This window comes from Vicugna pacos, chromosome 17 (assembly GCF_048564905.1).
Source record: "Vicugna pacos chromosome 17, VicPac4, whole genome shotgun sequence".
Taxonomy (NCBI): Eukaryota; Metazoa; Chordata; class Mammalia; order Artiodactyla; family Camelidae; genus Vicugna; species Vicugna pacos.
Window position 1 is genome coordinate 37,932,184 of NC_133003.1, and position 12,330 is coordinate 37,944,513.

The window sequence follows — 12,330 nt, forward strand, 5'->3', positions numbered from 1 at the left end:
ACTACATGGCCAGCAAAACCTAAAATATTTACTATCTGGCCCTACCAATTTCTGATCTATGGCACACTATCCAGTAGGAATACAATGCAAGCCACAAATGTAACTGTAACTTTTCTAGTGGCCACATTTTTAAAAAAGGAAAAAGTTAAAGGAAAATTTAATTTTAATAGTATTATGTTTTAATGCAGTACATCTAAGATATCATTTCAGCATTGAATTAATATACAAAATTATTAATGAGATATTTTATGTGCTTATTTTTTCATACTTTTTGATATCCACTGTGTATCTTGCACTTACAACACATTTATGACTTGAACTGCCACAGTTCCAATGCTCAATAGACACGTGTGGCTAGTGACTGCTGTATTGAGCAGTGTAGTTCTGTAGGGTAGATATACCATATTTTTTTAATGTATAGTTTGCTGATAGATGTTCAGGTTGTTTCCAGTTGTTATTGTCATTATAAACATAAGTGTCCTTATACGTATTCATTTCTATAGGATTTAGGATACCAGAAGTAGAGTTGTTGCATCAAGACCTGGGTGCCATTAATTTTAACAGATACAAGAATTTGTTTTTGGAGTGAAGTTCAAGCATAGAAGCATGGAGTTGTAGATCCTCCCCAAAAGTTTTTGTTCTGTATTGTTTTCTCTCAGTGTTCTTTTGAGAAGAAAAAGAATATTTTTGTTGGCACTTTAAAAATCTGTATTAATATGAAATCCTCATAGTTTTTTGGGTTTGGTAACCAATTTCAGTGGTAAAAATAGTGTATATTTTAGAATGTCTTGCGATTTCCAAACAGTTTCAGACACATTATTTCCCATGGTGCTTTGGCAGCTCCGTGTAGAATGGGTTTTATCCCTAATTTATTTCTGACGTGATAGATTTAGGGAAGTTAAATATCTCTCTGAAGACACCACACAGCTAGAAAGTTAGAGCCAGGACATAGAATAAGTCTTGGATCAAGGTTCAGTGTTCTTCCTAGTACCATACTGCCTGCTTAGTTGGTTCATTTGTTAATTTATTCAGAAATACCTGCTGGACTTTGACTATCTACCAAGCTCTGTGTGAGGTCCTATAGCTTCGGTAGTGAAAAAGACCAATGGGTTCCTGCCCCAGTCAATGCGTGAGGGATATAAAAGTTAGCACATTGGTGAAGCACCTGTACAAAAGAAACATAATTCAATTGCTTTAAGCATGCTTGAGTCTCTATTTCGCTAAGAAGCCCTTCATCTCATTAGAGGGATTGTGATCAAGTGATGATAAAAAAAAGACGAGGACTCAGAATGATCTCGATGTGCCTTCTGAATGAACCACTTAAAGCCTCAAGCACTTTAAATCGCTGAGACATTTAGCTACTTTTAGAGTTGCATGATCTGATGTGCTTTTGGATTTTCAGATTTTTAGACTTGTTGCTTGACCATTTGCTGTCCCTACTCCAAGCCCCGTCAATTAAGATGATGGGCACAGTCCACTTACAATTCTTGTACTATGTTAGGAAGTAATATAATTTCTCCATGGATGAAACATCTGGGCTTGGAATGCTAATATGCAACATCAGTCTTTCAACTGGCACTGGGAAAATCAAAGGCTTGAATTTGAGTGAAAGAAGTTATAAATGTGAGACCCAGAAATATCTTCTTAATGAGTAGAATCAGTAAGTGACTATATGTGTGTGAGTGTGAAAAACTGGTAGTGGAGGTAGAATTATTTCAATTCTAATATGCCCAACCGATTTTTTTTATTTCATGTGCCTGTCAATGCTTTCAGTTTCCCTCTCCACCCCCGTTCACTTACTACAGTTTATTACTCAGCTGTGGGCCGTGGGAGGCTGACTTTTATGAATTAAATCACATTCTGTTGGGTTTGGTCAATGGTAGGGGTGAGGAGTGGGAGAATGAGTTAACACCTGGCTGGGTGGTGGAGAGGGCAGTAAAAGACATCCTCTTCTTTAACTGTAGGTACTCTTGGGAAACATTGGGAAATCACTCCTTCCCCTTAACCCTTCTGGTCAAAGAGCATGGTCTTTGCTGTTGCTGGCTTTGGTGGGGTTCACCATTCCTTGTTAATTTTCCTGACCCTTACCCACGTCTTTGTAAATAATTGTTTTTCCAAATATTTTTCAGTGTTCCTTTGATGTGGCAGGTATTTTTTGCTATCCTGCCAGGACTCTGCCTTATATATTTTTTTCATGAGAAGTAATTTTTCATTATTCTTATTCATAGAGCTTGTAAGTATTTAAGTAGTGGACCATAGTTACTCTTCTTGCTAAGCAATTTTGGAGACAACTTTGGATTCCTATCAAAGTCCACTTAGATATCCTTAAGCGGCTGGAGTAATTGTATGCTGTTAAGTGTATGCATTTAAAAACAGCATTTCTGGGTAGAAGAAATCATCAAAAAATATTTAGAAAGGGCAGTGACCTTTTGTAAAGGCATCTCATTAAAATGTTTTACATTTTTACCTTGCCTTTCATTTTTCTCATTAAACAATATGCATTATTTATTAAAAAGGCCAGTCACAGGGACAGGCAGCAAATTGGCCAATTGGCCTTTGCATTAAACTTTTAATGTTAAATTTGTAATGAATACGCTAGACTGCTGTATATGAAATAATTCTCTCTCCCCGTCTACCCACAGCTTAAAAACTATACTAGGCCTCAGGACTGTTGTGTGTATATGGGGTCCATTTCTTTCTGAAGGATTTTCTGACCTAAATGACTAAATCACATCTCTTCTAATCCTACTATATTTTGATTCCCAGGTCTGTTAGTTAGAATTTAACTTTTATTTAATTGGCACTCACATTTCCCTCCAAGGAATCCTGTACTTTATCCATAGTGTTTTCCAAGCTGTACTTAGGAAAGAACAATATGATTATGATATTTTCTCCTCAACTGTCTTCACTTAATCCCCATTGCCCACCACCAACTATACGTCTTACTGGCGTATATTTGTAATCTGTTCCCCACCTTTCTCCCGTTACCTCCTGCTGTTTCTTTTCCCTTGTTACCCGATACTCCTGTGGCCGTAGCAGATCTTCTGTGGTCACTGAGAACCCTGCGCAGTTACCCTCTTCCACATGCTTTCATAGGCTAGATCCAGCCAACAGCAATGATTCAAAATGCATGAAATAAAAATGCAGAGAGGTAAAAAGAGAAATAGAAGACTCCACAATTATGATTGGAGACTTCAACACTCTTTTCTTAGTAATTGATAAAGCTAGTAGACAGAAAATCAGTCAGGATGTAGAAGGACTGAACAACACCCTGAACCATCTGAGATTCAGTTAGCATTTAGCGGACGCTTCATCAAAAAACAACAGATAACATTCTTTTAAAGAGTACATGAATCTTACCTAGGAGGGCTCATATTCTAGGTCATAAAACAAACCATAACACATTAAAATAATTAAAATCATATGAAATATGCTCTCTGACCATAGTGTATTAAACTAGAAACTGGGAGGCAGATATAACTCAGTGGTAGGGCATGTACTTAGCTTGCACAAGGTCCTGGGTTCAATCTTCAGTTCCTCCATTAAAAAAAAATGAACCTAATTATCTCTCCCCTGAAAAAAAATGAAAATAAAAAATAAAATAAACTAGAAACCAGTGAGAGAAAGATAATAGAAAAATTCCGCTAGAAATTAAACAACCCCCTTTGAAATAATCCATGGATCGAAGGGGAAATATTAAGGGAAATTGGAATAGATTTTGAACTAAACAAAAATGAAAGCCCACATGAAAAAAATTTGAAGGTTACTGCTAAACTTGTACTGAAATGAAAATTTTTAACATTAAATGCTTGTGTTAAAAAGAAGTTCTCAAGCAAATAATCTAAAGTTCTGCCTTAAGAACTTAGAAAAAGAAGAGAAAAATTAACCAAAAGGAGGCAGGAAGAAGGAAATAATAAAGGTAGGAGGAACTAGTGAAGTTTAAAATAAAACCATAAAGAAATTCAAGAAAAGCTGGTTCTTGAAAACAGCAGTAGAATTAATGACAAAGAGAAATGAGGAAAGACACAAATTCTTAATATCAAGAATAAGAGACTGTCACTACAGACATTAAAAGGCCAATAAGGGAATACTATGAACAATTGGAAGCACATAAACTCAGCAACGTAACAGACCATTTTTAAAAACACAACTTTTTATATTACCAATAAGAACTGTGTAACCTTAGTAGTCTTATACTATTAAGGGAATTAAATCCATACTTTAAAACCTTCTGATAAAGAAATCTTTATTTAGGTCCAAGTGATTTCACTGGCTAATTAATTCTACCAATCTTTTAAAGAAGAAATAATTCCAGTTGTACCCAGTCTCTTTGAGAAAAGAGGAGGGAACACCCCAAACACATTTTGTGACACCAGAATTACCTCAATTCTAAAAACCAAAGGTAGTACAAAAAAAGAAAACTACAGACGAATGTCTTTCATGAACATAGATACAAAAATCCTCAGAAAAAATTAGTTACCACATCCAGCAATATATAAGAATTAATACACTATACCCAAGTGGAGTTTATTCTGGGACTGCAAAGCTGATTCAATACTGAAAAATTAATCGGTGTACTCTACTATGTTAATATTCTAAATACGAAAACCACATAAATGTATCAATTGATGCAGAAAGGGGACTTGACAATTCGTGATAAAAATCTCTTGGCAAACTAGTAATGGAAGGGAATTTTCTCGACATGATGAAGAGAACCTACAAAACCCTATAGCTAACATCATGTGTAACACCCTGTCTTAAAAAGGATGCCTTCCCTTTACGACAGAAGACAAAGCAAGTACGTCCAATTCCTTCACCCTTATACTGGAAATCCTTGCCAATACAATCAGGCAAGGCATCCATATTGGAAAGGAAGAAATAAAACTGTCACCTATTCACAGATGATATGATCATCTATTTAAAGAATTGCAAGGAATATCCAAAATATTCCCAGAAGTTTTAAATGGGTTTAGCAAAGACATAGGGTACAAGGTCAACACAAAAATCAATAGTGTTTCTAGATGCTATCAATAAAAAGTAGGAAACCAAAATTTAAAAATTACCACCTGTAATAGCTGTCACAAAATGAAATACTTGGGTACAAGTCTGACAAAACATCTGCAGTATCTATATGCTGAAAATTACAAAATGCTGATAAAAAAAATTAAAAATGAAGTGAATGAATGGAGATACATACCTTGTTCATGGACTGGAAGACTTAACATACCCAAATAGTTTTCCAATCTGCAGGAAAGATGGCAGCTGTTTTCTAAGTGATCTGTAGATTTAGTACAATTCCATTTGAAATCCTACCATGATTTTTTTGTAAATGAGAGAAACTCATTCTGTAATTTCATGGAAAGGCAAAACGTCTAGAATAGACAAAAACAATTTTGAAAAAAGAATAAAGTTGGTAGAATCACTCTACCCACTTTTAGAACTCACTGTATAGTTGCAGTAACCAAGATGGTGTATTATTGGCAAATGGATCACATACAGATAAATCAGAGTCCAGAAATAAATGCACACACATATGCCACTTGATTTTTTTTAAAAGGTGTAAAAGCAGTTCTTTGGAGAAAGGATAATCTTTTTAACAAAGGGTGTTGGAACAATGAAACATTCATGTGCAAAAGCAATAACCTTGACCTAAACATCACATCTTATACAAATAGTAACTCAAAATGGGTCATGGATTCAAATTAAAATTGGGAAACTTCTAGCAGAAAACTCTCCAAACTGGGGTTAAGCAAAGATTTCTTCAATACAACACAAGAAGATAATCCGTAAAAGGGAAAAAATTTCACACAAAAAAACTATCTGTAAGCTTTTATAGCAGATCTATTCATGGTCACCCAAAACAGGAAAAACCCAAATGTTATTCAACAGGTGAATGGATAAACAAACTGGTAAATCCATACATGGGAATACTTCTCAGCAATAAAAAAGTACCAACTATATTGATACACACGACAGTTGGTATGAATCTCAGTGCATTATACCAAGTGAATGATGTCAGTCTCAAAGGGTCACATTTTTCTAGAATTTCATATATAATACTCTTGACCAGACAAAGCTATAGTGATGGAGAATAGATCAGTAGTTAGGGGAGAGGAAGGAATGTGATAGCAAAGCCATTGCACGTGGGAATTTTTCGTGGTTTTGGTACTGTTCTGTATCTTGACTGTGGTGGTGGTTATGTAAATCTGAACTTGTGTTAAAGTTTATAGAAGTGTGCACGCAAAAAGTCCGTTTTACTGCAGAGTAATTAAGTAGTCAGAGTGGAGATGGGGATATTGAAGCAGTAAAACCAGTAGAAGGACCTGGAGACTCATTGGATGCAAGGGATGAGAAGGAGATCTTTGTTAGGAGTGAGAATTAAGTGTTTCATATTGATGCAAAAGCCTGCTGTTGGGCCTCCACCAAGTTCTTTCACCCTAAGAAAGGGTGTTTTGCCATGCATGATGGTGGTTTTCCTGTTCTTGGAGACATTTAAGAAAAGGATGAAGACTCTTGTCCAAGCGCTTACAGAAATGGTTCCTGTAGAAAGAGAGATGTTCTGTTAGATTTCTGAGGTCATTTCATTTGTAATTCCATGAAATAGCCAGGAGCCAGAGGATGACAAAACATCTGTTGTTACAAGGTGAGGAACAGTGCAGACTGGCTGAAGTGTCCATCAGTTTGTCTCTCACAAGGTACAGGAGCAATCATAGTTATTTTAGAGATTGATCAAGATTGATCAATTTTGGACCCTTAAGTATCAGACTAATCTGAATCTCTGAATATTACCCTCCAGTAGGAGGTGAAATGGAATGGAAAGAATTACTCTCCATTTATTTTTAAGATATTTTTTGTAGGTGTGCATGTTTAATTTAGGAGAGCTCTGTGTCATGACCTCTGGAAATAAATTTTCTTGACTTTATAATACCTCTCTCCCCCCCTCCAAAATTAGAAAAAATATTTATGATGATTCTGTTGTAAAATTGTTCATCTATTTATATTCCAGCAAATTCCTTCAGGGGGTCTGGTCTATTAGGGGACAAAGTAGAGCTGGAGGCCCAAAGCCCTTTCTTAGGATGGTAGTGTGAGGTGCTCGTATAAAGCGCTTGTAAACTTACTGCTATAGTTAGTAGTAGTAGAGCCTCCCTGAGGATGGCTCAGATCAGCAGCATGGGCATTACCTGGGAACTTGTTGAAAATGCTAATTCTAGGACTCCACCCAGATCTCCTGAATCAGAAATTCTTGGTGTGGGATCCAATAATCTGTGTTACATTAAGCCTTTCTGGCAATTCTCATGCAAGCTGCTGTTTGTCTGATGCATACTAAGGTTTGGTATCGATCATGTAGTTACTTTTGCTTCTAACTTATTTCAAGTAGGGCTCTGAACAACCCCAGATGTGATTTTCAGTCCATTGGGAATTCACATTTTGCAGTCACAAACTGACCACTTGGTCACAGAAAGTCCTCTCAGCCAACTGCTAGCTTAATTCAAGCATTAGGCATCTGAGAAATTAAAATTCCATCACACATCTGTTCATGTCCTACTTAGAAGCATTTTGATTTGCAGCTTCAAGTTACCATCCTCAGAACAGAAAAGAGGAACCCAAATACATAACACTCTTTAGTTTCTTATGTGATAAGCTCATTATTACCCATTTAAGAAGGAATATTCTTTCAAAATTATGTGTCTAGCACTAACTTCCTTTCAGTATTTCATTATTACACTCCTGACACTCTTGTAAAAAAATTTCCAACTGGTAGTTATTTTCTCATGGTGCTTGCCAAAGTAAGTTTAAAACTTCACTGTCTGTTTTAATATCTCAGTTGGTTGCCATAATAGGACTGCAGAGGTTTCTCCAACCAGAGCCATGTCTGCTAAGTAAGGCTTTATGTCTGATGTGTGAATGTGACATGTTTCCTCATCTTTTAAAGCACTGTTATAATTAAGGATTGGTGAACCTCATTTCATTGTGAGTTATTTGAATGTCTAATGTTTATTCAAACATCCTGATTTCAATAAAAACTCTAAATGTGGGTTGCTGGCACTTTTTCCATTAACTTTTATATCCCTGTGTGTTTCAAGGGAATTATAGTTAGTATGTTTCTGATTCATTTACACTTAACTCATCAGGATATTATTTTGCTTGAACTAGTTCTTGTCCAAGTGTCACGTACCTCTTAAAATCTTTACAAATAGGATGTTAGTTAAAACACTACAAAATATAAACTCAGCTGAAGCTTAGAAAAGTTCAACCATATTTGGCTTTGCTTCTGAACTTGGCTCCAAATGCCTTATGTTTAAAGATGTAATAGATTAGTAGGATTCTTTTTACTATTTCAGAAATATGTGCTTTGTACTCCTGGGTGCAGTCACATGTATGGTATGGGAGGTAATGATAAAGGACATGAGTTAGAGTAAACTACATGTGGTACAGTGTTTTCGCTTCAGTGATACAGAGGCCTCCTTTACTACAATTAGAGGAGAAGTAACCTGGCCATTTAGCCCTGGAACTTGGGAAACGGAAAGAACCCAGGTGGGCCATTTGCTATCCCTGTGGAGGCTACACATAGCAAATCTACAAGAACATGAAATTACCAAAGTAGGCGAATGAATACTTAATTTCTTGAGTCAGGCTAGACTTGAAAATCAGAACTTCTGTGTTACTGGATTGACAGAAATGTACAAATCAGTACTTCTCATTTGTGGCTGACATGTCTGTATTAGTCACGATCCAATCAGGAAACCAGAACCACTTTCTGTATTTCAACAGAAAGAATTTCAAAAAGGAAACCGGTTAAGCAGTATTAGAGGACTCAAGCAATGGGAAAACTTAGGTGATGGAGAACTGAGTACAGGAAGCAGCTGTTACCCCTGAGGTGGGAGGAACAAAGGGAAGGTGAGGTTCTCAAATCCAAAAGCTTATAGGTGGGACCCCCTGGGGCTGGAGCTCAGATCTCTGAGGATGGGTGGGGCTGTCTGGAGTGAGAGGACCTCTGAATACCATTCAGTGAGGCTGGTTCTGGGCATGTGGAAAGAAGCTGGATGCTGACAGTTGCTGCCCCCCGCCGCCCCAGTGAAGAGACCTATTTATCTGAGTTATGGTCCAATCCGATTCCAACTGGAACCATTTACGGATATTTGCCCTGTGATTTGAGATGCTACAGGGATGTGTTTACCTCTTTCCTTTGTCTTCATCTCTAAGAACTTCATTGTTTTCATCTGTAAAGTGAGACCAATAGTCTTTGCTCTGCCTGTCTTGGTGGTTGTCTTTGGAAAAGAAAAAATTAAAACACTTGTTCAGTGATAAAACACCAAGTACATTCAGGGTATTGTTATTGTTCTTTTTAAAGCATTACTTTACCTCAAAATACAATACTGAAATAAGAGAAATCTAAGACAAAATATCTTACACTCCCATCATCTAATCAAATAAATGATTCCTTTTTTCTTCACATGCTTATTGTATGTACTTCCTGATAATATTGTCGTTTTGAACTCAAAGCCCAGAAATTTTCTCTTTGAGATGAGTGAACTGTTTCTCAGTTTCTCTAAAATAGATACAAATAAGTTTTTTTCTTTTAAGAAATATAGAAAAGGAAGGAAGCAGTTTTAAGTAAAATCAGATTGTTAACAGAGTGTGAAGGATGGTTTACAGCTGCAGATCATAGCACTGAAAGGAAAGTATAGCTGTGTTTATAAAATTGTAAACAGAAGGATAATTCCTGCTGCTTGAGCCTTTTTCTTAAATATACTGCTTTTAAGCAGGTAAAAGTAAAAATATTTATAAAATAAGGTATGGTTATGACACCTGATGCAGAAATATGTTTATCTTCCAAATTTTGTATTTCTAAATTGAAAACGAACACTTGGTTTACAATACCATTAAGGAAAAAAAAAGTCATTCAAACAATTTGAGGGAGAATTTCATGTCACCATTTCAAATGTATAGTTTTTAGCATTGACAGTTTCTGGAAGTATGGATAGGTTATGTTCTCTGATTAACAAAGTGTCATTTGATGCCCCTTTGGTGTTTGGGTTTTCATTTAGTAAAGCAATGTACAAATTCAGTGAAATATCTATGATGGGATAGATCTTGTTTTTCCAACTGTCTTCTAATCAGAAGTGACAGTGAATACTTTTTCTATTTCCTAAAGAGGCACAGTTCTCATGATTTTTTTTTTTCATCAGAGTATTGGCATGTTATCTTTTGTAGACCCCCAGGGTGTTTTACTCTCCAACCCTCTCCATCCTCATCACTAAAAGGAGGTGGGCAGTTGATTATTTTCCCGTTGGGAGATTGTTGGAATAGACTGCCTTTATGTGTATTATTTTCTTAGTCAATGAGCTTCGGAAGACAAAAAGCTATCAGTCTGCTATTCGGTGACTTCATTCAACACAAAAATACCCTTAGGGGAACCTCAGTGACTGGTAGAGTAGAAGGTATTGCTTCATGTTTAGATTTTTCCAATGAAAATGAATTGGAAAGTTAGAGCTCTTGTAGCATGGGGGCGTTCCAGGGGGAGTGCCACGATCAATTGGAAAAGGGAAATGTGAATTTGAAATAGCTATTTGGTCTTCCCACTCCAGTAGCAGAAAATGTTAAAATTGTATCTGGTTTGAAGCATTCATAGGCACACTTGAATTTCAGTGGAAGTGCCTCACACAGTGTGTAAATTTATGTAGAGTCGCCATTCCATTGGCCCGTTAATGAATCTGAAGGAGTTGTAGATTCCCTAGAATTGCATTTGTCCCTAGAAGGTATGTGTGGGTGTTTGCATACCTATGTAAATACACATATACATATACGTATATATGTAAATAGGTATACACACAAATCTCTGTGTGTTTTTTTGGTTTTTTTTTGCTTTCAGAATGAGAGCCATTATTCTGTCAATATGTAAGTGCCCTTGGGATGTCAATAAAGTGTTTTTTAATCCTTACCTATTCCCCCTCAACTTTTTAAAATGACTTACTAAGTCAAGAGCAGTCTCTTATATGGTTGCACTGACAGTATTTAAGGTTTGAAAAAAGCTGTCACAGCGTCAATCAGATGTCAGCTCTACAGAAACTTTACCATGTCAGTGAAAATTTACAATTAATGCTCAGGATTTTCTGTTTGGGGAAGCCCTGTAAGTCATAGGGCATTCACTGTGGCTGCAATTCATTGCAACGGAGATCACTGATGGAGATTTTTGTGGTTGGGTCAATTTCCCATTGTACCTATTAAAAATGAGGTCATACATTAAAAAAAAGTTATTGAAATACAGCCTTCATCTGGGAAACATAAAAGAATATAAAAGGGTTTTTAATAGATTGAAGGTACTCTTATAATCAACAGTGTACATTCTAGTGACTTTTTTTCACTCTTTTAATTTTTTTTTTTAAAATACCACAACATAAAATTTACCATTTTAACCATTCTAAGTTCAGCGACATGAAGGACTTCATATTGTGGTACAGTCACCACCACCATCATCCATCTCCGGAGCTTTTTCGTCTTCCCCAACTGAAACCTTGTGTCCATCAGCTACAACTCCCCATTCCACTCTTCCCCCTAGTCCCACCTTCTCCTTTCTGTCTTTATGAATTTAACTGCTCCAGGTACCTCATCTAAGTGGAATTTTACAGTATTTGTGCTTTACTGTCTGGCTTATTTAAATCGCTTAGCCTAATGTCTCGAAGGTTTATCCATCCTGCAGTTTTTTCCAGGATGTTTATTCTCCATATTAAATAGTAAAGCTTTTGTGATAACAAAACACTCCTTGAAACTAACTTTTTTCCCAACACAGTTTTAGGGGCTATTTAAGGCAACATTTGACTAAATGTCAATCAGAAAAATCTATTCATCCCTAAAGACAAATCACCATCCTACATCTTCAAGTATAATAATGATAGGATCACTGCTTAGGGCTTTCCATGTGCTAGGCATCATTCTGTGTGCTCTGCATGTGTTCATTTATTTAATTCTTACAATATCCCTACAAAAGTGGTCTATTATTTCCCTCATTTTATAGAGAGTAAACTGAGGCACAGGAAGGTTAGGGAACTGGCTTGTGATTGTGTAACAAGTGAGTTGTGTAGCCTAGTTTTTAGCTCAGGTTGTCTGGATCTAGGGGCTGTGGTCCTAATCACTGTATGATGTTTCTTCTCACTCCCTCCCCCCAACAAGATCCTATACTTGAACTGGGCTGAGGTTGGGTCTGATAACTCACAGTGTTGTAAAGCTTCTCAGATGATTTTGGTATATAGTCAAGCTGAGATCCCCTGGAGTGGAACATAGGAAAAATAATAGAAAATGAGCCATAGTACCTGAATAAATAGCTTTGAA

At 36.4% G+C, this 12,330-nt stretch overlaps 1 long non-coding RNA gene across 7 annotated transcripts in view; it reads left to right on the forward strand.

The window, feature by feature from the left end:
- LOC107033065 (uncharacterized) overlaps positions 1 to 12,330 on the forward strand; it is a 620,890-nt gene that overhangs the window by 81,278 nt on the left and 527,282 nt on the right. The window lies entirely within an intron of this gene.